This window comes from Schistocerca piceifrons, chromosome 5 (genome assembly GCF_021461385.2).
Source record: "Schistocerca piceifrons isolate TAMUIC-IGC-003096 chromosome 5, iqSchPice1.1, whole genome shotgun sequence".
In the NCBI taxonomy this organism is placed as follows: domain Eukaryota; kingdom Metazoa; phylum Arthropoda; class Insecta; order Orthoptera; family Acrididae; genus Schistocerca; species Schistocerca piceifrons.
Window position 1 is genome coordinate 418,624,813 of NC_060142.1, and position 25,986 is coordinate 418,650,798.

At 41.9% G+C, this 25,986-nt stretch overlaps 1 protein-coding gene across 1 annotated transcript in view; it reads left to right on the forward strand.

Moving 5' to 3' along the window:
* LOC124799045 (forkhead box protein B2-like) overlaps positions 1 to 17,630 on the forward strand; it is a 588,988-nt gene extending 571,358 nt beyond the window's left edge. The window contains exon 5 of the mRNA XM_047262583.1: positions 16,954 to 17,630. The gene's annotated coding sequence lies outside the window, so the exon portion shown is untranslated. The remainder of the gene's footprint in view (positions 1 to 16,953) is intronic.
* The last annotated feature ends 8,356 nt before the right edge of the window (positions 17,631 to 25,986 follow it).

Here is a 25,986-nt window from a genome sequence, read left to right on the forward strand (position 1 = left end):
CATGAGAAGCTGATAGCGGTTTGCAGCCAGCAAACATGGAAACATCCCAGTTTCCATCATTACACAACGTGATTTGATACTACAGTGTGATTGTTCTGATTCTGTTCAGGACAGACAGACCACCTCTTACGTGGCTAGTCGTATGTCACCCTTTATTAAATTGTATTTATGTCTTTATTTGTACCGTGCGAGAACTTCTTTTTTTTTTTTGTCCATTCTTGGATCCTTGTAGTGAACAAGTTAAAATTCTCTTCTGCTGCTTTATTTGGTGGTCTTCTGGTGCGAAACAAGTATTTTCGCCATCTGAATCGATAAATATGTATTCTCCGTTATCTTATTGCGACACCATGTCATACAGAGATGGAAGGGGTGAAATGCGCTTAGAATTGGAAGCTAGATGGTGAACATTTACCTAATTACACCAGCAGTCAGATTTATCATCATGTGCATAATTTAACCGTCTCAGGCGGAGTACTCACCGACAGATAAAACAAGCGAGGCCTGAAACGTAAAAGTGGATGCTCTTCGGCCGGCCGCGGTGGTCTAGTGGTTCTAGGCGCGCAGTCCGGAACCGCGCGACTGCTACGGTCGCAAGTTCGAATCCTGCGTCGGGCATGGATGCGTGTGCTGTCCTTAGGTTAGTTAGGTTTAAGTAGTTCTAAGTTCTAGGCGACTGATGACCTCAGAAGTTAAGTCACATAGTGCTCAGAGCCATTTTAACCATTTTCCACAGTGATCATATGTTTGTTATTGCGGTCTTCAGTCCGAAAACTAGTTTGATATAGCTGTCTACACTAGTATATCGTTTGCAAGACTTCATCAGCACTATAGCCTAGACCCGTTTTAAAAAGCCTACTGTAGCCAAATTTTTGCCTCACTCTACAGTTTTCATGTCCTGCACTTCCCTGCATTACGAAACAAACAATTTCTGAACAGCTCATAATGTCTCCTATCAATGGATTCCTTCTTTTAGTCGGTCTTTGCAACATATTTCATTTTTCCGCATTTCGATTCAGTACCTCCTTGTGAGTTATTCGAGGTATAGATCTAATCTTCAGCATTCTTTTGTAACTTAGCATTCCAAAATCTTCTATGTTTTTCTTGTCAAAAAAGAAAAAAAAACACTTTAACAAAAGAATTCTTCACATGTAAACTCGTATTAGATGTCAATAGTTAGTTATAGCCAGTCTATGTTTTATTTTTCCACTTCAAACATAATGAGTTACTCTGCTGCCCACACAGCAAAACTAATCTACTTTTAGTGTCTCGTCGTTTGTTTTCATTTAAGCTCCCTCAACTTCAGTTCTCTTTCAAATTTCTCCTTATTTTTCGTCAGAAACTGCTCAGTGGACACACTGATTAACGCCCGGAATAGGATGCAACAGTGTCTCACTCCTTTCGCAACTATTTTGCATATCTTTCGACAATTATTGCATGTAGGATATACAGACGTAATATAACAGTAAATGGTTCATACTTCTGGTCCACGTCCGTGTAATTCCACTATTCAGAAGAAACAGAAAACAATAATATCAGAGTTGGGTACCCCGTCAGTCCAAAAAGTTCCGAGATTGGGTTAATAAAAAAACAGATAAACGTTAGGATGGAGGGTTTAAAGCTTCACGTGTTCTACACACTCTCCCTCTATTTGAGTACCAGGCACAGAACGTTCGTACAGCCATGCGAAAGTGCCAGACAAACCTTTCTTTGGGAGGGTGTTCATTTCGCGCATCACATTGGGTTGAATGTCTGTTATGTCGTCAAAGCGTTGATGCTTCCTGTGAATTTTTGCACTTCGTCGTGTTTTTGTAGGCTTCACTCTTAATTATTTTTGCCAGAAAAAAAATTATATGCGTTTTGCATTTCAATCAAGTCGCCGCAGGCGTCCACGGGTCGTTGTGTTTGTTCGGGAGTGGAGGCGTGCAGGAAAAATTTTGCGCACAAATTTCTCTTCTTCAGACTATTCTAATTAATGTCTTGGAAACTCGATTTAGGGATGTTGCTCCACTGTGATTTGTGACACAACGTAGACACACCACAGTGGCACGTTCAATTCTTAACACTGCCTGCTCACAACTTACTGGTCGAATACACAGTCCATTGTTTACAGTTGTCACCTCCGACTTTTAGTGTAGTTGCCGCTAGGAATATAATTACTCCAGAAACTTTTTTGGCGGCCAGTCTACAAGTAAATGTAGATTTAGATAGAGATTCCCGTAGTAGAAGTGACAGTTCTGTTTCACGACGCCTACATTATTTGCTTTGTTTGTTCAAATGGTTCAAATGGCTTTGAGCACTATGGGACTTAACATCTATGGTCATCAGTCCCCTAGAACTTAGAACTACTTAAACCTAACTAACCTAAGGACAGAACACAACACCCAGTCATCACGAGGCAGAGAAAATCCCTAACCCCGCCGGGAATCGAACCCGGGAACCCGGGCGCGGGAAGCGAGAACGCTACTGCACGACCACGAGCTGCGGACGCTTTGTTTGTATTTGGCCTTATGTTCGAATGCGGTTCGTACGCGTTAACTCGTGAATGATCAATTGCTGTAGTCCATCTCTGGAGATGGTCACAGTTTGTTACTTGCCTCATCGATAGTAAAAATGAAATATGAAATGTGTGGTAACACAGTAATAATAAGTTGTTTAACTACAATAAAACGTATGAAATGTTTCAGTACATTAATAATGTTTACAATAACAATATGTTTACATCATTGCTTACTAGGACAGTTTCGTGCAACATCTACTGTACAACTGCATACATTCTCCGCAAGCCATTTTCTTTCCTGTTCCACTCGCGGAGGGTAAAACGGCTGTCTGTATGCTGCATTAGGAGCCCTAAATTCTCGTATCTTACCCTCGTGTTCCTAATGTGAAATGTATGTTGCAGGCAGAAGAATCGTTCTGCATCCAGTTTCAAGTGCGAGTTCTGTAAATTTTCTCAACAGCATTCTTCTAAAAGAACGTCCCCTTCCCTCCATGAATTCCCATTTGAGTTCCCAAAGCGTGTTGTTGCAACATACCGGTAACAAATCTAGCAGCCCGCCTCTGAATTACTTCGATATCATTCTTTAAAATGACCTGGTACTGACCCCAGACACTTAAGCAGTACTCAAGAATAGTTTGCACTAGCGTGCTATTTGCGGCGCCCTCTACAGATGAACGACACTTTCCCAAAATTCTTCCAATAAACCTAAATCAACCGGTCGCCATTTTTACCACAATCCTCACATGATGGTTTCATTTCATTCCGCTTTGCAACGTTACCCTTCAGATTTTTAAACGACGTGAATGTGCGAAGTAGGACGCTATTAATTCTGTATAAATACTTAGAAATATTGAATTTGGAAGCGTCTGACCGAAAATTTGAGAAGTCCATGTGTCAAGCAACTGATTTGTGAACTGTAACAATAGAAAACTCTCATAATTGCGACAACGTCATAAATGCTCAACATAAAATCGAATTCTGCACGCAGCATTATCAGAATTTCATTCAGCACTACGATTTTGGACGCAGGTCTACAGACTTAGTCAGCTTCCATGTGGTTTGCCGGTTCTGCATGCGGACTCACGAAACATGCAAAATTCTTTCTTGCCAGCATGTGTGGTCAGTCTGTGGATGTGGACTTTGTTAAAGTCCACATCCACATTCCTGGCCGTTTTTGAACTCTTAGTTTTCAGGATATTTTATTCCATGGAAATCAGGAGTTAGATTTGGATGTTGATATCATTGAAAATGCAAACATCAAAAAAGGTTTTGTATCACCCTGGTTCCCAGAACTCCTGAAGATAGACGTTGACTGTGGATATTGTATCACAGACACAGTCCCTTTCACTCTTCACGAACGTCACTAAACTCGTCCAAACATATAAAAAACCATGCATGAGAAGCAACTATTAGATGGAGGGGGTCAACAGCCGACAACTTCCAGGCGTTCCATCAGGAAGGATAGACACGGCTCGTGTAGTCTGTAGTTCAACCATGCCTAGACGGCCAGTACCGCTGTTCGATCGCGTCCGCATTGTTACTTTGTGCCAGAAAGGGCTCTCAACAAGGGAAGTGTTCAGGCGTCTCGGAGTGAACCAAAGCGATGTTGTTCGGACGTGGAGGAAATGCAGAGAGACGGGAACTGTCAATGACATGCCTCTCTCATGCCACCCAAGGGCTATTACTGCAGTGGATGACCGCTACCTACAGATTATGGCTCGGAGGAACCCTGACAGCAACACCACAATGTTGGATAATGCTTTTCATGCAGTCACAGGATGTCGTGTTACAACTCAAATTGTGCGCAATAGGCTGCATGATGCGTACCTTCACTCCTGAGGTGCATGGCGAGGTCCATCTTTGCAGCCACGACACTACGCAGCGTGGTACAGATGGGCCCAACAACATGCCAAATGGACCGCTCAGAATTTGGATCACGTTCTCTTACCGATGAGTGTCACATATGCCTTCAACAAGATAATCGTCGGAGACGTGTTTGGAGCCAACCCGATCAGGCTGAACGCCTTAGAAAGACTGTCCAGTGAGTGCAGAAAGTTGGAGGTACCCGGCTCTTTTAGGGTGGCATTATGTGAGGCTGACGAACGCCGCTGGTGATCATGGAAGGCGCCGTAGCGGCTGTACGATACGTGAATGCCATCTTCTGACCGATAGTGCAACCATATCGGCAGCATATTGGCGAGGTATTTGTCTTCATGGACGACAATTAGTGCCCCCATCGTGCACATCTTGTGAATGACTTCCTTCAGGATAACGACATCGCTCGACTGAACCCTATCGAAATACCTAGGATAGACTGAAAAGGGCTGTTTATGGACGACGTGACTCCCAGCCACTCTGAGGCATCTACGCCGAATAGCCGTTGAGGAGTGGGACAATCTGGACCAACAGTGCCTTGGTGAACTTGTGGATAGTATGCCATGACGAATAAAGGCATGCATCAATGCAAGAGGACGTATTAGAGGTGCCGGTGTGTACAGCAATCTGGACCAACACCTCTCAAGGTATCGCTGTATGGTGGTACAACATGCAGTGTGTGGTTTTCACGAGCAATAAAAAGGGTTGAAATGATGTTTATGTTGATCTCTATTCCAATTTTCTGTACAGGTTCGCCGGCCGGGGTGGCCGAGCGGTTCTAGGCGCTACAGTCTGGAACCGCGCGACCTCAACGGTCGCAGGTTCGAATCCTGCCTCGGGCATGGATGTGTGTGATGTCCTTAGGTTAGTTAGGTTTAAGTAGTTCCAAGTTCTAGGGGACTGATGACCTCAGAAGTTGAGTCCCATAGTGCTCAGAGCCATTTGAACCACTTTTTTTTTGTACAGGTTCCGGAATTCCCGGAACCGAGGTGATGAAAATCTTTTTTTGATGTGTTTATAAACACCTCTACTAAAATGGTTTCTTAGGGGGAATCATTACTCCTATTGGTAACTGCGATGGCGCCGTTGTAGGTGAGTGGATAGCAGTACCTCCAGCGTACGGATCGCGGCTCTTCCCATACCGGCGATCGTCTGTTTAACCGGCGTGATCAGCAGATGACGCTTATAAAAACGAGCAATCTCGCGGCTGTCAAGCCCCCGACACGCCACTTTCGGCACCTTTAACGTAATTAGCCAGAACAATAAGACGAGCAGGCGCTAATGCAGCTCTCCCGGAGCGGCCTTTGTGCGCTGAAAGGCGTCCGCGCATCTCGGTAGCGGCTACCGCGGCGCCTCGCTTAGGACCCGACGAGGGCGTCCGAGTCTTTCATCCCCGATTGACGACGGCGCATTAAAGCGTCTTATACATACAAACGGTTTGAACTGTTCGGAGGCGACGGGGCTGACCTCTCGGGAATTCAGCCTTAATTAGCTTATTTTTATTTATGAGCTGCGGCTGCGGCCGCGGCGGTTTAGAAAGCCAATAAACACAAGTTAAATAAAAGTTGTGGCCGAGCGCGCCCGAGTCGTATTCCGTGAGAGGGGCCGGGCGGCTGGCAGAGGCGCGAGGGGTCCGCCGCGGGCGACCCGGCTGCCCGCTGATTAGCATAACACAGGCCGGCACGCTCTTTAATGATAGCTGCTTTGTCGGTAATGGAGGCCGGCCAGATAGCGGCTGCTTTGAGGCCAAAGGGGGCAGGCGCCGCCGCTCTCGCCTCGCGTACAGCGCCGCGCAAGCGTCCTGCGGCGCGGCGGGCACAGTGGCGCCGGGCGGCCCGGCCCCAGGGCGCACTGTCGCTGCCGACTTTGGCCGCGGCTGTACCGGGCGGATTTCTGACTACAGATAGGCGCGGCGGATTATACGCGAGCGTGTTTCCTGACTAGCTGTCCGGCCGGCCCTCGTCTCGTAACTTCTCGCTTCCGCGAGGCAGGCTACTGCTCGTGGAGTCATTTTAGATAGACGGTGGTTTATTTATGCTGCTGTGACAACCGGCCACGTTGGCGCTGTTCAATGGCTTGGCTGTTGTGGTTTTGCTAATCCTCACTGAACGTACTACTGTCATTGGTCCTGCCCGAATTAGCATTCCTCTAGCAAACTGCCTACAGAACACCCTTCACAATACTCACCTGCATTGCCGAGGCCACCACCGCATGCCCACGCGGTGACGCTTGACTTCGAGGTTGCCCTTTCCGAATTCTCCTGGTGGATGAAATTTTCACTGCCAGTATTTCGCTGCCAAGGGCACCACAGATGTAAAGTTCCTGATCACCAGTATTCGCGCCAATGTCCTGGCTCGAATTCTAAATCCCTCCGCAACCTCTTGTGAACCGGGTACAGCAACACCACCGGCCGACGAGGCGTTGGCTGAACCTGTTGCGGGAGTAATATTCCCCGCGACGGTTGGAGGAAATTCCACCTCGAGGCACCAGACGCCAAGTCACTAAGAAAGGCCACAGCATCCAACCCCGATAGGTAAAGCAAGAACAACGCTTAGACATTTACACTGTGTCAGGTCGAGCTAGGTTTGTCCCTCCATAAACGCGACGACGACGACAGCGACGACTACGGCGACATGGCCTCATGAAGTGAAGGCTTGTGGCACTTAAAGGTGTTCCGTCTGTCGTGTGGGAACGTTAAGCTCGGAGGCCCCCTTGGTAGGCTATGTGTCGGGACTGGGTTTCACCCCCTCCCTCCTCTCATCATTATCACCATCATCATCATCATACAACACAAGCACAGCACTATACTACACGTGCATCAGTTATAGTCACCTACACGCTGTAGACACACGTACGACACATCTCTCCCATATCCTCCAGGAAAACGACCAAAGTGCGCGGAGGAAGAACGAAATTTCCGACAGGTGGCTGAATCAACTCCATAAGGCAGCCCAGCGAACAATGCCACTTGACATTTACATTTTACTGTATACAATGTAATCTTGTTTTCTCGGCCGTCATTAATCCGGATCGTTTTTTAGTGCTATGTTTGACACTGCGGAAATAATAACGCCAGCACTCGAAGATGACAATCGTTAAATTTACATTCAGCTACCCGCCATTCACGGATTCTGTTGTGGTGTCAATTAATAAGTCAATACTGAGCTGTATAGTACTGCATTGGCGCCTTTTCTTACAAAGGTACAATGATACCAAAGAGAACCAAGGTAACAGTGTCCAAGACAAAAGTGAGATGCAGTATGGCCATTCATTAGTGAGTCCACAGACGCAGTTTGCAAACACAATAAGGAACCTGGTGGCAATGACACGTCGGAGTTCGATGAAATATTTAAAAACATTTCAGAATGTTCAGGCTTATTGCACGTAGGGAATTTTAGTGATAATGTCAATAAAATTGACTAGTTGCTGACTTACACAGCAGGCAGTTGTGGCCGAGCGGTTCTAGGCGCTTTAGTCTGGAACCGCGCGCGACTTTACCGGCTAGCGCGAAAATGCCACTCACTCATGAGAACTCGCATGTTGCTGGAATCGGTCTATTCCATTTCGACTGTTAACTGTTCTTGAAAGTTAACGAAATAAATTTAATATATATAGTAACAAAAGTTTTGGCATTAGATTTTTCACAAACACAGCATTGATATTTAGGAGGGTAGCATAAAATCTCAGTTACACCTCTAAAATTAAAAGTTACGTAAAATAGTCCATACCTGCTGATGTGTCGACAGAAGTGCCGACACAGTGTGGTTTGAGGGGACCGCAATGCACGCTATAAGCTCACGAAGGATGGCGTGAGGTCTGAAACAGGATACGTAATGAATGCTATAAAGAAAAGTACGTAGCTTCTGGAATACTTAACTTTAATCCATCCTTGTTGTACATCTGGAGATTGTGGCGATACAAGTGAGACTCTTTAGATACAAGCTATGTAAGGCTAATGGCGCCTTGCTAGGTCGTAGCCATTGACTTAGCTGAAGGCTATTCTAACTATCTGCTCTGCAAATGAGCGAGGCTTCGTCAGTGTGCATCGCTAGCTACGTCGTCCGTACAACTGGGGCGAGTGCTAGTACGTCTCTCTAGACCTGCCGTGTGGTGGCGCTCGGTCTGCGATCACTGATAGTGGCGACACGCGGGTCCGACATGTACTAATGGACCGCGGCCGATTTAAAGCTACCACCTAGCAAGTGTGGTGTCTGGCGGTGACACCACACCTGCAGTCCTGAAAGATACTGAAATCACAGCGGCACAGTACTACAGCATCTGGCTAGAAGAGCGAAAACAGAACGGCACAGCCTACTGACAGAGTGACGTAATTCGTTTTCCGCAGCGACGGAAATGTTCTTGCTGTGTCGGGCCAATCACGATTGCTACGTATCCTAACACTCGTATTTACGTGTCAAAAACTTCTCTTTTTCTCGCTGCTGCTTGTCTGTACTTTGCATCGCTTTTACTTCGGCTATCGTCAGTTACGTCACTGCCCCAAAAGGAAAACCAGTCTACTACTTTGCCGGCCGCTGTGGTCCAGCGGTTCTAGGCGCTTCAGTCCAGAACCGCGCTGCTGCTGCGGTCGCAGGTTCGAAGCATCCGTCGGGTGTGGGTGTTGTGTGATGTCTTTAGATTAGTTAGGTTTTAGTAGTTCTAAGTCTAGGGGACTGATGACCTCAGATGATAACTCCCATAGTGCTTAGAGCCATTTGAACCATTTGAATCTACTACTTTCAGGGTCTCATTTCCTAATCTAGCTCCCTTAGCATCACTTTCCGTAGTTTGAATACAGATGAATAACTATCGTTTTTCCCTTGCGGAAGTTCATCTTGTAATATATTTCCAAGACATTGTCCATTCGAAGACCTTTACCGGCTCTGAGAGGACTACAGTGTTATCGACCTGGCGTCTCTATGAAGACGTAGGAGTTCTGTGTGTCCCACACTCTCATCAAACGTCCATACTAGTTCCTTCATTTTTGCTAATCAACAATTTGCTCATGTTCCCATGACGAGTCTTTAAAATAGGTTCCTGTGATATAATGGATCAGTATATCGTTCATATGTAATGGAGGAGGTAATTTGACCTATGGCTGATTTACTTTCAGGTATAATTTTCCTAGCTGTCTTCGCTATTTAACGCATGCCAGTATGGTTTAAATCTTCATGTTCGTGGGTCCACATCCTGGTGCACAGAATTTAAATTTTGTAGAGGTGTCTGGTGTAACATTATGGCTTATTCTCATTCATGTTATTTAGTTCCTGTCCTTTTTAATGAAGTTGCTTCTTTTTTCTTCAGACCCAATTCTTTGAAATCCTGGAACCTGATATGTTCGTCTACGGTACTGCTTTCTCAGTATCTGTCATTTACTTTTTCCCTCTGCTCTGGGACAGTCAACTCTATTTTTTTTTACTTTTATTTTTTCTGCAGTATCGGAGGACGACTGTACGGAAGCATGTAATAAATAACTATGTAATGAGTGATCTAGACATAGAATATTATTTGAGGTACAAAATATATGTTACGCGACTATTTAATTATGAAATTTGATTGCGAACTTGTACTGATTTCACAACTTCCATGGGAATGGACCGCCTCCTCTCCCTACTGCAACACCTAATTAGCCTGTTTCTTCAAATTTCTTAATCATATTCTTTGGCCCATTTACTGATGTGGGGCCTCTTCACAGTTGTTTCTGGTGGCGGTATTCCCTCAATGCAGCGCTGCTATTGCTGCCTTTCTTTACCAGCAGTGTAAAGTCTTTCTTCTCGATAGCTGATGCGTTTCGTATTGAAAACTGCAGCCTTCTTAACCCTTTATACCAACAGCCACTTCTCAAAGAAATCACCTCTCGTTTCCAAGCATCAAATAGCGTACTTATTTCAAAACAGGAAAAAATTCACTTTCTGAGTGCTTACAGCACCATATTTTCACCTGGTGAAACTATTATTTTTTTCAGCATATTCAGTGAACTGTGTTTATCCGTGACTTCTCCAACTGTGGAAGGAAGCTAGAAATGTGATGGCGGCCTTGGTAGGAAACACCAAGGTGGCAGCCATGGCCTAATAATAATGTGTTGGCCATGGCTTTTCTGACCTTTTTGTAATACAAACATGTCCTCACAATTTAACCAGGCTTAGAACTTGTATGTACATACTCCATATGCGAGTACAAAGTTTTTAAACTTTGTTAATCTTATTAAAAAGCGAAAGACTAAACTGCTTCAAATGAAACAAGCGGCAGTTACATCTATACTCTAGTTGGATATAAATATTTCGCTGCACGTTTCCGAATATGACAAGATTTCCAAAGGTTTGGTTACGCTTCTTAAACTGCTGCGAATTCAATGAGGAGTAACGGAGATTCACTTCTCTGTTGGCGCGTTAAAGATAGCTCCACAGTGTGGGAAGCTCTGGTCGAAATAGCATAGCGCAAAACTGGTTGGGCGGAAGAGCCACGGTACTTAACGTCACCTACAAGATTGTCGCAAACGCCATGCTCGAAAACGCTACGGAGCCTTCGAGTACAGGCCCGGGTACAGGATTGGGTTCTGGGGTGGGCTGGAGTGGGGTCAGAGGCTCGCACTGAATCTGTTCTGGCCCGAGAAGATAGCGCCACCAGTCCCTCTTGGCACCATCGCAAACGGTGCGTCTCATGTGCGGGTGTCAACGGAAAACAACTGCACTGGCCGTCGGGGAAACAGGCTAACTCTCAATAAAGATGGACTTACTATTATCGGTATTTCACTTAGCACTAAGACTCTGAACACAAGTCTGCAGCTTGTGCGCCCATCACCCACACCAGTAATACTACTTAATAGAGGGGACCTACAGTTGAACATGGAATCCGCAGCACCTGTCTTTCCTGGCATATATCCATACCATTCGTAAATGAAGTGTAGCGTAAAGTCAGACTGAAAATTTGTAGCATCTGATCGGGGTTCGACGCCATGACCTTACAGTCTACAGGCTTGTAGTTCGCCACTAAACCTAGAAGCCGAGCCTTATTGAATGGTCCTCTCTTTCTGTTTGGCCTTACTCATCTCTCCATCCCGGTTCTACGTGTAGTTTCGCGAACCGTGTGAAATTTACATTTTGCGTCAGGGGTGGCCACTCTGTGACTGGTCGCCTTACTTGGCTCCACTGCTCTCTGCAGTCCGCAAGCACACGTCTTAAGCAGGAAAGTTCTTCCAAAATTTAATGTTCATGCTACTTTATTTGTTTGAAATTGTTAAATAAACTTGGAAACTGATGTACGAAACACGTTAAAGTATTTTGATCATCCCCGTGGCACAAATGACGCCTCCACTCCCCCTCACCCCTATTTTTATTCGCGCCTGTTAGAACAGGGGTATTAGTAGACGATATCCTCGACATTTTCTGAATTTTGGAGTTCGTGTCTACCCGTCCAGACAGTAATCTTTCCTTCGCTCAAATGGAGTAGGAGAGAAAATCTGTGATGTTGTAACGAAATACTCTCCGTACACGGACGTGCGGAGTACGTGTGAAGATGCAATGCACGTAAGATACAGTATTTCAGCCGAGAAGACATCTAGTTATTGAGACGTCATCCGCCCAGATTTGTGTGGCACATGCGCCGCGCTCGTGGCGGCGGTAAACAGAATTTCACGGTGCTCGGATTGTCCGCCACGCCATCTCTGGCCAGCAGCCGTGTGACAGCGTGGCTAAGCCGCGCCGGGCCTTCCCAATCACAGCGCGCTTATTTAATCTGCGTCCAATCAGCGGCGGGGACACGCAGCCAGTGCGAGCAGCCGATAGGGCCGCGGACTGTCGCGGGCGAGGAGCACGCGTGCCGCGTACGACGCGACACAATTTATGGTGATTACCGGCTGGTGGTAGTGGAGGTAGGCGGACGGCGCCCGCCTCCGCGCTCCCCTCTGCTGTAATTAATTCCGGGGCGCGGAGCACGTCTAGCGCCGCGCTTGCTGGTCGCTACCGGTCGCCAGGTCACCGCTCGCTGGCCACTAACTGTGAATAACACAGTACCAACCAACAACTGCGCAGCTGATGGGTACACCACCGACGCTGCTCGCCCTGTGATTTTCTCCTCCAGGTGCACCATCCACATATGTGTAGCTCTCTTACTCTTGCAGCTCTTACACTTATTACTATAGGAAAGAAAAAGGTACAGAAAAATAAATGGAAAACTTAATGATAAATTACACTCAGGTGACAAAAGTCAGGAGATAGCGATGTGCGCATATAAAGGGTGGTCCATTGATCGTGACCGGGCCAAATTTCTCACGAAATAAGCATAAAACGAAAAAACTACAAAGAACGAAACTCGTCTAGCTTGAAGGGGGAAACCAGGTGGCGCTATGGTTGCCCCGCTAGATGGCGCTGCCATAGGTCAAACGGATATCAACTGTGTGTTTTTTTTAAAATAGGAAACCCTAATTTTTATTACATATTCGTGTAGTACGTAAAGAAATATGAATGTTTTTGTTGAACCACTTGTTCCGCTTTGTGACAGATGGCGCTGTAATAGTCACAAACGTATAAGTACGTGGTATCACGCACATTCTGCCAGTGCGGACGGTATTTGCTTCGTGATACATTACCTGTGTTAAAATTGACCGTTCACCAATCGCGGAAATGGTCGATATCGTGTTGATGTATGGCTTCTGTGATGAAAATGCCCAACTGGGGTTTGCTATGTATGCTGCTCGGTATCCTGGACGACATCATCATAGTGTCCGGACCGTTCGCCGGGTAGTTACGTTAGTTAAGGAAACAGGAAGTGTTCAGCCACATGTGAAACGTCAACCACGACGTGCAACAAATGATGATGCCCAAGTAGGTGTTTTAGCTGCTGTCGCGGCTAATCCGCACATCAGTAGCAGACAAATTGCGCGAGAATCGCGAATCTCTAAAACGTCGGTGTTGAGAATGCTACGTCAACATCGATTGCACCCGTACCATATTTCTATGCACCAGGAATTGCATGGCGACGACTTTGAACGTCGTGTACAGTTTTGCCACTGGGCACAAGAGAAAATACGAGACGATGACAGTTTTTTTGCACGCGTTCTATTTAGCGACGAAGCGTCATTCACCAACAGCGGTAACGTAAACCGGCATAACATGCACTATTGGGTAACGGAATATCCACGATGGCTGCGACAAGTGGAAGATCAGCGACCTTGGCGTGTTAATGTATAGTCTGGCATTATGGGATGAAGGATAATTGGACCCCATTTTATCGATGGCAATCTAATTGGTGCAATCTATGCTGATTTCCTACGTATTGTTCTACTGATGTTACTACAAGATGTTTCACTGCATGACAGAATGGCGATGTACTTCCAACATGATGGATGTCCGGCACATAGCTCGCTTGCGGTTGAAGCGGTGTTGAATAGGATATTTCATGACAGGTGGATTGGTCGTCGAAGCACCATATGACCGACACGTTCACCGGATCTGGCGTCCCCGGATTTATTTCTGTTGGGAAAGTTGAAGGATATTTGCTATCGTGATCCACCGACACATGCATTGTCAACGCATGTGCGAACATTACGGAAGGCGAACTACTCGCTGTTGAGAGGAATGTCGTTACACGTACTGCCAAATGCATTGAGGTTGACGGACATCATTTTGAGCATTTATTGCATTAATATGGTATATACAGGTAATCACGCTGTAACAGCTTGCGTTCTCAGAAATGATAAGTTCACAAAGGTAAATCTATCACATTGGAACAACCGAAATAAAATGTTCAAACGTATCTAAGTTCTGTATTTTAATTTAAAAAACCTACCTGTTGCCAACAGTTCGTCTAAAATTGTGAGTCATATGTTTGTGACTATTACAGCGCCATCTATCACAAAGCGAAAAAAGTGGTCCAACTAAAACATTCATATTTCTTTACGTACTACATGAATATATAATAAAAAATGGGGGTTCCTATTTAAGAAAAACGCATTTGATATCCGTTTGACCTATGACAGTGCCATCTAGCGGGCCAACCATAGCGCCATCTGGTTTCCTCCTTCAAGCTAGACAAGTTTCGTTCTATGCAGTTTTTTCGTTTGACGCCTATTTCGTGAAATATTTGGCCCGGTCACGATCAATGGAACACCCTATATAGATGCAGACAGTATCGCGTACACAAGATATAAAAGGGTAATGCGATAGTGGAGCTGTCACTTGTACTCAGGTGACTCATGTGAGAAGGTTTCCGAAGTGGTTATGCACTCACGACGGGAATTAACAGACTATGAACGTGGATGGGTAGTTGTAGCAAGAGGCATGGGACATTCAGTTTCAGAAATCTTAGAGAATTCAATATTCCGATGTCCACATTCTCAAGAGTGTGCCAAGAATCCCAAATTTCAGGAATTATCTTTCACCACGTACAACAAAGTAGCAGATGGCCTTCACTTAAAGACCGAGAGCAGCGACGTCTGCGTAGAATTGCCAGTCCTAACAGACAAGCAACACTTGATGAAGTAACAGCAGGAATCAATGTGGGATGTACGACGAACGTATCCGTTGGGACATTGCGGCAAGATTTGGCGTTATTTGGCTACGGCAACAGCGCAACGTCGGCGTCGGCTGCAGTGCCTCTCCTTGGCTCGTGACCATATCGATAGGACCGTAGACGACTGGTAAACCGTAGCCTGGTCAGATGAGTCCTCATTTCATTTGATAAGAGTTGATGGTGGGGTTCGGGTGTGATGCAGACGCCACGAAGCCTTGTACCGAAGTTGTCAACAAGACACTGTGGAAGCTGGTGGTGCATCCATAATGGTTTACATGGAATGGGCTGGGTCTTGTGGTAGAATTGAACCGATCATTGACTGGAAATGGCTATGTTCGGCTACTTGGACACCATTTGCAGCTATTCATGAACTTCATGTTATGAATGACAATACGCCATGTCAATCGGCCACAAATGTTCGCGATTGTTTTATCTGGCGAGACACTTCTACAAAGTCTGGCGTTCTTGCTGTGGCTAGCGGCTTTTCGCAGGTAGTTTGTGAGTTGGTGAAGCTAACGAATGTGAAAGTCAAAAATCTGGTTGCGTGGACAAACGCTTAGATTAATCCGACGTCCGTGTTAGGTTGGAAGGCTGTGAGCTGGCAAAATCAGCGAATGTGAAAGCGCGAAAACTATCCGAAGTGTCTTGGGCTCCGCAGATATGTCAGCACATTTCATCCACAGACGAGTGTCACTCCACACAGCTGTAACAAATTTCTATCTTGACCACCTCAAGTAAGTTTTTATCCAGAGGAAAAATAAATAAGTATGTCAAGCAAATGTTGTGGGACTTTAACCTGCATGATTGCCTTCCTGTAACGTTGTCAGCTAAGAATATGTGAACTGCAGGACATCTTATTCTAAATAGCACGTACATTTTTAATTTGGTAATCCACTTCTCCTCCAGATCTTTTCATAAACGTAGGCTCGTGTACCATTCACGGAAACAAGACGTTATTTGAAACATAACACGAAACTGACTTTTTCTCTCCTGTGCTAGCACCCAGTGCATGTACCTGTGATAACGTTTGTATAGTAACTCTGCTTTGGTAGCAGTGTCTTGAGCAAGAATATGATTATGGCAAAATTGTTTTCACAAAAAAGCAGCTACAGTTTCCTGAGACCGTTTCCCTTTATCTCATAATGATTCCGATTTCCACGCACTTACCCAGTTAAAGAAAACACTCTTTATATTTAGCTACTTCGGTTTCTAAGAGGTGTATCGGGATGAAAAATATGCCAGATTTTAAGTTAGACTTTCAATAACACAACTGTGAAAACAGAATCCAATTTCGTGGCGTAGTTTTTGGGTGATGCGTGTACAAACATACGAACAGCCAGACAAACCAAAATTCTAAAAATAATGACTTGTCTTCTATTGCTGCTATAAGACCACTCATATTCTGTTTTCTTAAATATCTCCTATGTACAGACATCGGGAAGTTACGCTTTTATTATATGGATAGATATTTCTGCATTTATCCCAAGACTTCACTCCACTTTCTCCATTAATTGCTCTACACAAGTAACCTGTGTTAAGCTTTCCGGTGGATTAAAACAGTATTCCGGACCTGTGTCTTTCGTAGGCAAGTGCTCTACCAACTGAGAAACGAGCACGACTTATGACGCGTCCTCACAGAGCTACTTCCGCCAGTTCCTCATCTTCTAGTCTATTTCTTCGTTGTCAGCGGCTGCAGTAGTTTGATCGGTCAGAAATAGTAGTCTATATAAATTAATTTACAGAGTAAATAACTACTTTTATAATTCCTTCTCAAGTTTATAAGGGCATAATTGATATACAGTATGTTTCGAACAACGAAGGAGAGATTCATAAATCCTGTCTTAATATTTCGTAACCAGTTTTGAAATGATTTTAATATATTCATGAAGTTGTTTTACCATGTTCATAAAAACTGCAGAAACGTTTTTGTCTTCCATTGCCTTACACAAATTTTTAATTTTTACGCTACATGTTAATGCATGTATATCTTGAGGAAATGAAACGTTTCCTATTTAAGTATGGCAGTACTTTTCACGCCCCACTGACCCAACGCGAATTTTTCTTTTATTTTTCAGATCCTAAGAAGTCGGCGCAATGCCGAAAGAAGCCACCACTTGACCATCCCACCCGGAACTGCAGAGCTGGAGTGGGGTACTGGCTCTTCAGGCTTCCACGAACTCATCAAAGCTAGGAACGGACATAACAGTAGCGTTTCTTAGTTACAAAAGATCCACACCACGAAAGGAATACAACACATAGTGTGCTGCCGCTGTGTCAATACAGAGATGGTGAACCTGCAAGCACCTGTTCTGAAGAAAAGTTTATCTCTGTGAGGTGTCATATTTTATTTCTTTGGTGTTCCCGAGTTTGCGATATGATTTGAGTTATGCTCACAAAGAACAGGGGATAAAGATTATATTTTAATATATTAAACAGATGTTCCTTCCATTGAATAGCTATATTATGTTACTATTTCAGCTTATCATAACACGTGTTCGTAGTAAGAGGGTTGTCCAGAAAGTAAGTTCCAATCGGTGGCGAAATGGAGACCACATGAAAGCCAGAAACGTTTCATTTGCAATAGTAAGGTACACCTTCCACCTACTTCTCTACATAGTTTCTGCTCCAACGTCGAATTCTGTCGTAGTGTTGCATCAACTTTCCAATATCCTCGTCATAGAAAGTAGCCGCCTGTGCTTTTGGCTTGTTATCTGCACTGGTCTGCAGCTCACTGTCTGTGGAAAAATTTTGTCTTCATAGCCAGCGGTTCATGTGAGCAGAGATGAGACTCAGGGGAGCCAATTACGGACTGTATTGTGGGTGATCAAACACTTTTCATCGGAAACGCTGCAGGAGCGTCTTCATTGCCACTGCAGTGTGCGGCCGAGAATTGGCATGAAGAAGGAACTGCTCGACAGTTGTGTTACGTGGGCTGCATGACACAGGCGAAATCTCTAACCAGGCCCTCGGTGGGAGACACTATTCCCTATTCATCTTTACGTGCCCACTTTTCACTCAAAACTGAAAAGAGCGACGCGACACAATCAACAGGCATACTAGAGACACTGCCCAACAAATCTGTGCAATGATTTTCCGGATTTTCCCAGTGGTTTCCATTCCGCGACCGATCGGAAGTTACTTTCTGGACAACCCTCGTATGTATTTAATTCTTATTGTTGCAGTATTATAGAGTGTAATTGTCTTTAGTAATGAACATTACAGAGTTCCAAGAAATACTGAATCAGATTTTTTCTAACTAATAGATTATCAAACAGAACTGCAGAAGTGTGTGTACCAACTTGAGAAGATGAGGTGATACAAATGATTGTAGCATTATTTAGCTTTTTGTGTCTCTGAAGCTTGTGGTTCTAGTTTCCTCACCATCTATTAATTAAGAGTAGTCAAACGCGTGTATCTTGGTAATTCTATCGAACACTAAACTGTCACATCGTCAACTCCTACTTAATGGAGGTGACAGCTTCATGTATATTATTTTGTTACAGTAAAGTGGAAATGGTGTTGATTGAGAAAACTACAACGTGTAAAGGTTTTGTAAGTTTCCGTGATGGACACTGGGCTTCCCACAGTTCTGTATGAATCAGCTAAGAATGTCTTGAACAAAGAAGATTGTTGCTATTACATCAAGGAAAAATTCTTACCACAACGTTAATTGTATTAGATTTTATGATCATACAGTTTATCGGAGCACTTGCCACACTTCCTCCAGTTTCAGTAAGGGATCTCATTTAAAGCTAGGCACGGTAAAAGTTGAAATTATTGTCATAGCTTAAGTTCGATAGCGCTCAGCATTTGGTGAGCTATTAAACAGTGATAATATGAATAAGCGTTTGTTTATTCCTCTTTCCTTGTTTGCCTCGATAGTTAATTTCTATTTTCCAGATTTCCAAAATAATTTCTTATTTTGAAAACGTGTAGGTGATTATCCAACTAAATATAAAGAACACATAACAACAAGCTTTTCTTCCTTACTTCTCTGACGTTGCTATCTAGTAGGTGTCAATACTGTAAACGATCTTTAAATGTAGTTATAGCACAGTGAAAAAATGAATTAATTTCATAGCTTCAGGTGCTATTTTTTCAGTGCGAAGTAAACAACCACTGTCAGAAATAATACATTATTTGGTGATCGATATTAGAATGAAATTAAATAAAAGTTTCGGGGTATCGAACACTAAACATAATCGATATAAGATGGGTAAACGTGAATGTTGTGCAGCGCTGTGATCCGAGATCGCCAGAGGAACTACTGTGACATACAGTTACCATTGTTTGATCGCCTGGTTTCCTGAAATATTGCATCTTATGATAATAGGTTTGTTTTAATAATAAGTAACATCCACACGTTCGTATAAAAAACGCCACAAGAAACTGCAAGGGGACTGATGCTGGATTGAATGAGGTAAGTGGTTACCTGAATGAGTATTTATTTCTATTTACAAAACTGTCACACTGCAAAAACACAAGAGTAAGGCGCTATACGCACATACTGTAAATGGTACACACATATACTGTTTCATGCTAAGATACACTGGCGAAATGTGGAGAGTTGACGCCGTGAAGTGGTATGTATACCCCACCCATTATGATTATGGTACCTGGCAGTGGAAGGAAGACTGAGAGACAAAGTGAAATGTGAGTTTAACAAATTAAAACACACAAAATAACTGTTAGTTGGTTGCGGACCTTTGTATATAGCCCAACATGAATTATGTTGAAGGAAGTATCAGTTATCTATACAGAAATGTCACTGCAGCTTTACTCTCAGACAGCGACGGTGATAAAATTCTTGGTAACGTCGTTCCAGATACATTTATACGTACAATTTAATTACATTTCGGGACTCATATGGCGAAATTCGTATTTTAAGCCGGTATCAGTTAAAAATATTCTTATGTCGAATATCACTCGTATTTGACGTATGTGATATGAAATAAAATTCTTGTGATTATATGGAATCACTCAACTTTACGCGAAAAAACGGTTATGTTTTAATGCTTTACAAAGTTCTGATTTAAAATTACCCATACAAATAAAATATGTTCTCAGCTTCCTAATAAGCCAGTGCTCATCCACCTTCATTACCGCTTCCCTTTAGATCCTATGGACTGACAGTTCAAGAACAGTTGTTTATTGCATGATAAATGGAAAAGCTGGAGTACGTGTTAACGGAGCGTACCAGAAGCAACTTCGTTTTGCTACGACGTTACACCGTTTGCTTTTAGTGCATATAAACTTAAACAACTAACGGAGACGACACAGAAAATTTGATGGTAGGACTGAAATCAAAAGACGAAAAGAAAATTGTGCCAGATTGCATAAAAGTTTCCCACTAGCTGTAGTTTCCAAGGTATTAAGGGAGTGGTGGAAAGCAGAGGCTATTCAGTAACAGTTAATGACAGGCGTCCTCACGTCTAACTAGACGTCCTTATTAATTCAACATTATACGATGTGTAGCATAAGAGCAGGATATAATGGTTACTCATATGTTAATGATCCCTTGGTCGACGACGATGATAACAACAATGAGAATTAGAACAATAATTACAATATAGTAATTAACATATTACATTTCAGAAAAGTCAATCTAATCAACACTTTGTTAAGTAATTTCGTCATTACTTTTTTCTAGAATGTGAGGAATGATATATAACAGAAATGTATGACACGTACAGAAGAAAATTAGTCTGGAGAAGAAATTGACTGGAGGTAATCTAGAATAATAACGTAATATTGGCAGGGTAGATGAGACAAAGGAAGCAGACAGAAATGTATAAAAATTAGGATATTTCTGCCGAAGTAGCAGAAATGCTGGTTCGCTGTTCGACAGAAGGAAGACAGCTGGAAAATTGTGGCAAGAGACAGGCTACACCAATGCTGACGGAAAAAGCTTTAATCCTCTAGAGAACGGAAAGCGGTTCTGTATAAGAGGGGGTTACTGTGTAGCTTGCTGTAGATTCGTACCACTGAAATGAAGAGGGGAACGATCACATATTCTGTTTTATTCATAGGTATTGCCATGATTCTGGACGCATCAAATCTTGTATTCCGGTTACGGAATGACGATAGGTATTCGATATACGAGCAGAGGTGCTTGAGACATCAGTGACTAACAGCGTGATGAAGTAAACAGAACGTATGCAAACCACGTCGCCTATCTGGTTGCATCCACACTGAGCACGGAAGAACTGAGGTGATCGAACAGTCGAATGCCACATGTATAGCTTTCACATGCGTTAATGGCTATCTCGGGTCACCTGGAATGCCAACTATTTGTGTCGTGTTCAACTATAACATCAGTAAAGATGCGGCAGGACGAAATACTAGACTGGTTTATGTTTGTTCTGAGTGCAAGCATTTCTCGAAATTCTTTTTGCATTTAGGCTAGAGAGAGGTTTCCTGTAAGGTGTGACAGTCGGCTTTACCGAGGGTAAATGCTCATGCAATATGTTACAGCTTTTTAGTAGGGAAATCTGATACTAGCAAAAGGTATAAAAGAAACTGTTTCACTAAAAGGTCAGCAGATCAAATTTCGGTACCCTATGAAGATGCCCTCTGATTTATTAAGGTTTAGTGTAAGACCAGATCCTCATTCCTACAATACCAGATAAGGCAGCATAATGTTCTTAGGTTTTCCATTAGACACAACTGGATGTCATCAGCATACGAGTAAAAGTGGTTGTTGCAACAACGTAGCACAGATGAAATATCATTACTTTCGACTGTTTTATGCTTGGGCATATTCTTGCAGTTGACAAAAGTAAAAATAGGTTAATGAAAATGACCATGAACATCAATTTAATAAAGCATGTTTTACGACGAAAGCTGTACCAATTTGTATTTAAGTAAATGTTAGTTCTCATACTGCCATAGCAAAATTACTGACATAGGAAAATCATTTCTAGTAAAACGAGGAAATATGTGACTACTGTATTAATAAAACTCAACAAATGCCATTTATTTATACTCTGTTTTGTTGATTCAAAAAATTTCAAGAAAAATAATACTTGTCCTCTAGGTAGATAGGAACTGGTGAAAAAATAAAGTTCATGTCTAACAGCCATTATTGTGAAAAAAGTTACAAATTAGAAATGTTTACAAAGCTCATCATATACACTTTTTCATGCATGCTTCTGGCATATTTCATTAAGTTAGGTGTTATAAATACACTTTGTAAGCACCTAAATTCAGTGGGCTCTTAAGTATATTATATTTTGTAGACAATATCAGAGAAAGAAGTTAGCAATGTATTAGTAAATTTATATTTTTCTTTTGAGTTAACAAATGAACAAACGTTTCCACAGTAACAAAATCTGTTTCTCACATCGTAAAATTACTGTGAAACCTATACTGACACGTTTAAATGACAACTAAAGCAGTAGTACATGTTTTGAAACTTTATTTAGATGTAACGCTATGTAAAATCTTAAACAATAATGGAACACAGTCCTCTTTAATGTAAAGATTCTTTATAATCCAGGATTTTGTCTTCAGTATCATTATCTTTCCCTTGTAGTATTATGGGCTAGAATTCTTTGTCTTTTTCTTAATCATTTTCAGAGTATGACATAAATTTCTTCACGCCATTACATTTATTTTTACTTAAGTGATTCTCTGATGGAAGCTGAGGTTCTTCAAGCATTACTGAATTACTTATCTTTCAGATTTCAGCACCTCAACTGCTATTGGTGAAGCGAAGTGAGTATTTTGAAAAAGGAATTGTGCCTTGGTCTTAAGTCTTCTTCCACAATGTAGTAATCCTGCCTGAGTCATTACACTTCTGGAGACTGATTTAACAGCTTTACTATGTGTAAATGTCATAATATTCTGAGGCCAGAGTAATTTTTTTAGTTCTTTTTCAATAAGGCCGAAAACCTTTCAGGAGGCAAATAGGCATGGCCATGTATTGGGAAATAATTCTTAGTTCCTTTAATACGTCTGAGGTTTCAATGTATTTCATAAGTATTGCCATCATTGTGGAGTCCTTGTTTTGAGAGACACGAGAAGCAGAAAATAATCTGAGAGTAAGATTTTCTGCACTTTCTTTGATTGGATCTTGCTGTAAAGAATTTAAATAGTCTCACATCAGATTTTTTTTTTTTTTTTTTTTTTTTTTTGCGCCTGTTCTGAATCAGTCTCAAGCCATATGGAACTAACTACTTCAGGTGCTTACTTTTCTATTTTAAAACGTGTAGTCAGACAACCAAATCTGTGTGAAGAAATATACTTCTCCTATAGACAGTTTGGGTGATGGTTGATTTTGCCGACAGTCAAAAGAAATTGTAACATTATTGTTTTCATTGTCGTTTAAAGTTATGAAAGACCTTACTGCCATTACTTCATGAGACCTATAATTTCTTCCTATATTAATATTTAGTTCCAAATTTTGAGTTGATTTTAACTGTACAGCAAATTGTGTACAAGTGTAGCAACTATCAGTTTGACGATTTCCAAAGCTCAGGTTGAAACATTTCCGGAACACCGTTTTATGCGTTGAAAGATAATCCGACAACCCTTTTTTAACTAGAGAAGCATTTCACCTTTCATGAATTTTTACAAGATTTAACCCTTGCAGGAGATATGAGCGTTTAACTTTATTTCTACAGTAATGAGAAGATCTGGCTTCATACTTAAGTATATCCTTCTTAATGAAATGCATCTACTCTTCATCCCTTTCCTGGAGCTTGCTTGCTCGTATACCTCGATTCTGCTTAGGCAGTACACACTCCAACTTATATCTTTTGGCGCTATGCCTGTCTCCGGAAAGTCCTGGAAAAGTACATACGAAATAAGTGTAATCTGTTCAGACAGTTATTTTCATTCGACTAAATTTTTTTACGCTATTAATAAAATCTGACATCAATTTTCTGGATGCTAAGGCGCATGCAATAATCTTCTTCGACTCTTACATGGTATGAGACTGACCCGGATATTTGTTTACGTTTATTGTCTTCTTTCCCTTTCTGTCTGTTAGTCAAAGTTCACTTTTGTGTATCATAGTAAGAAATTATCCTATTCAATTTTTGTCATTAACGGGGTACCCCTCAAATGAATAAGAGCGGTGAAATGCAAACATACTACTTTCCATGTTGTTTCTTTTGTTATTTCAATAAGGTTACAGTCTAAATTCACATCTTCATTTTAGGGAAAAGTCGTACACTTCTTACTCTTTTGCCTTTGACGACTCCTACTTTTTATTCAATTTTTCACCCCCTCTAGCGTTTTAGAATATTCTGAATCACTTAACTTATTAATAATGATGTTCCATCAACTTTCTACAAATACTCTTACTAACATTATACTGAGACAGTGGCTGATCACAAAAGAAAATTACGCGGGACAATATATGGTTTGTTGACTGACAATCCTTAGCAAACAGTTGCTTTGTCATGTAGGACGTTGCGTGATACTCAGACAACACATGCGAGTGTAAACGCTATTAAATTTCACTATTAAATTCATGCGAGTGTAAACGCTATTAAATTTGACTATTAAATTTTATGTCCAAAGCTTCTATAAAGTAGTAGAAAAGGGTAAGTTCAGTTCTGTAGTATCTTCAAAAACGGTGATTTCTACTAATAGCTTCGTGGAACTTTGCTATATTGAGGCGCCATTTTCACTGCTAATATTAAGTTTTTTTCGTATTTTCTGTCAGTCACAGTATGAATCTCATAACAAAGTCCCGGAGTCCGTTAGAAAACAAATTTTGAGAGAAACGGCGTATGTTGATTAAGAATGAAATCAGAGCACTTTATGTCAAGAAGGATCTAAAGAGGTAGGTAAAGTTAAAACTCCTAAATATGCAAAAAAGATACCACTAACCTTGAAGTAGAGATATGTATCAGCATAAATTCTATAACAATCAAAATGAAACTAGCTTAACTTTAAAGATGAAGAAACGAGGCTCTTAAACAAAGGGCACAAACCTTACCCCTAGACTAAACAGAGAAACACTAAGAAAATTAATTGTATACACAGAAGCAGTATGTGACGTAGCAAATATCAACTCAAGTGAAAGTAATGCAGTCGCCTTTAAAGCTAGTAATATTACAGACAGACATCTATCACATAACCAACCGCATAACAGTCAAGAAGTTAAAATAATAAGAGACATCAGCTTGAGCGATCAGAAAATGTGAAGCAGATAAACATACTACCATAGTTATAAAATCGGAACGAGCTTATACCAAGAAATTTTTAGGCTTTTTCAAAGGAAATAATGTTGCTGAAGTAGATTCGATCCCAGTGCATAAATATCAATATGAGCTAAAAAAAAGTGCTAAACAATTGTAACAGTTTGTACACAAGAACTCAAGTACTGGACTGCACTTTTACTAACACTGCACGTCCACAGTTTCATGTGCAACCCAAAAGTACACTAACCAGACTGTTTCACATAACCCATTGTGAACTACATTAGCAATCCAGCATATGAAATTACCAGAAAAGTGAATGCACTACTTCCAATCAATTCCACGTAGGAATATCATCGAAAATACCTACCAACTGACTGAAATCGTTAGAGATACATGAATTGATGGAATTTTTGGATCTCACCATATCACTTAGGTATTTCAATTTCAGTAACACATTTTATAAACAGTATGATGGCCTGGCAATGGGTTGCAGTCCGACAGGTCTATCAGCCAAAATTTAGATAAACAACTTAGTGCAGCAATTTTTTTCAACAAATTATCTATTTAATGGCAGACTTATCTTTTAAAAGAGATATTTGGATGATTCAGTCATTCTGTTCGGTGGCACAAGTAATGAAACAGATGTATTTCAAAATTAGCTTAGCTAAATGTATTATCCCAGTACACGAAAATAATAAAAGTGCAAATTTTCTGAATATGAAAATTATGAACAGTGATAACACACATCAGTTTGGCGCATAATAAAGTCAACGATTACTGATGCAATTGTAAACAACATTTCCTATCAAGATGATCATAAAACAGAATATTTTAGATCAATGCAGAATAGGATACATGTGATTCTACTTCATAAAATAGAAAAACTACGAGAAATTACTGTTATTTTATCCATGTTGGGTCTTGTTAACTCTGTGGCTACTAATGATACTTAGT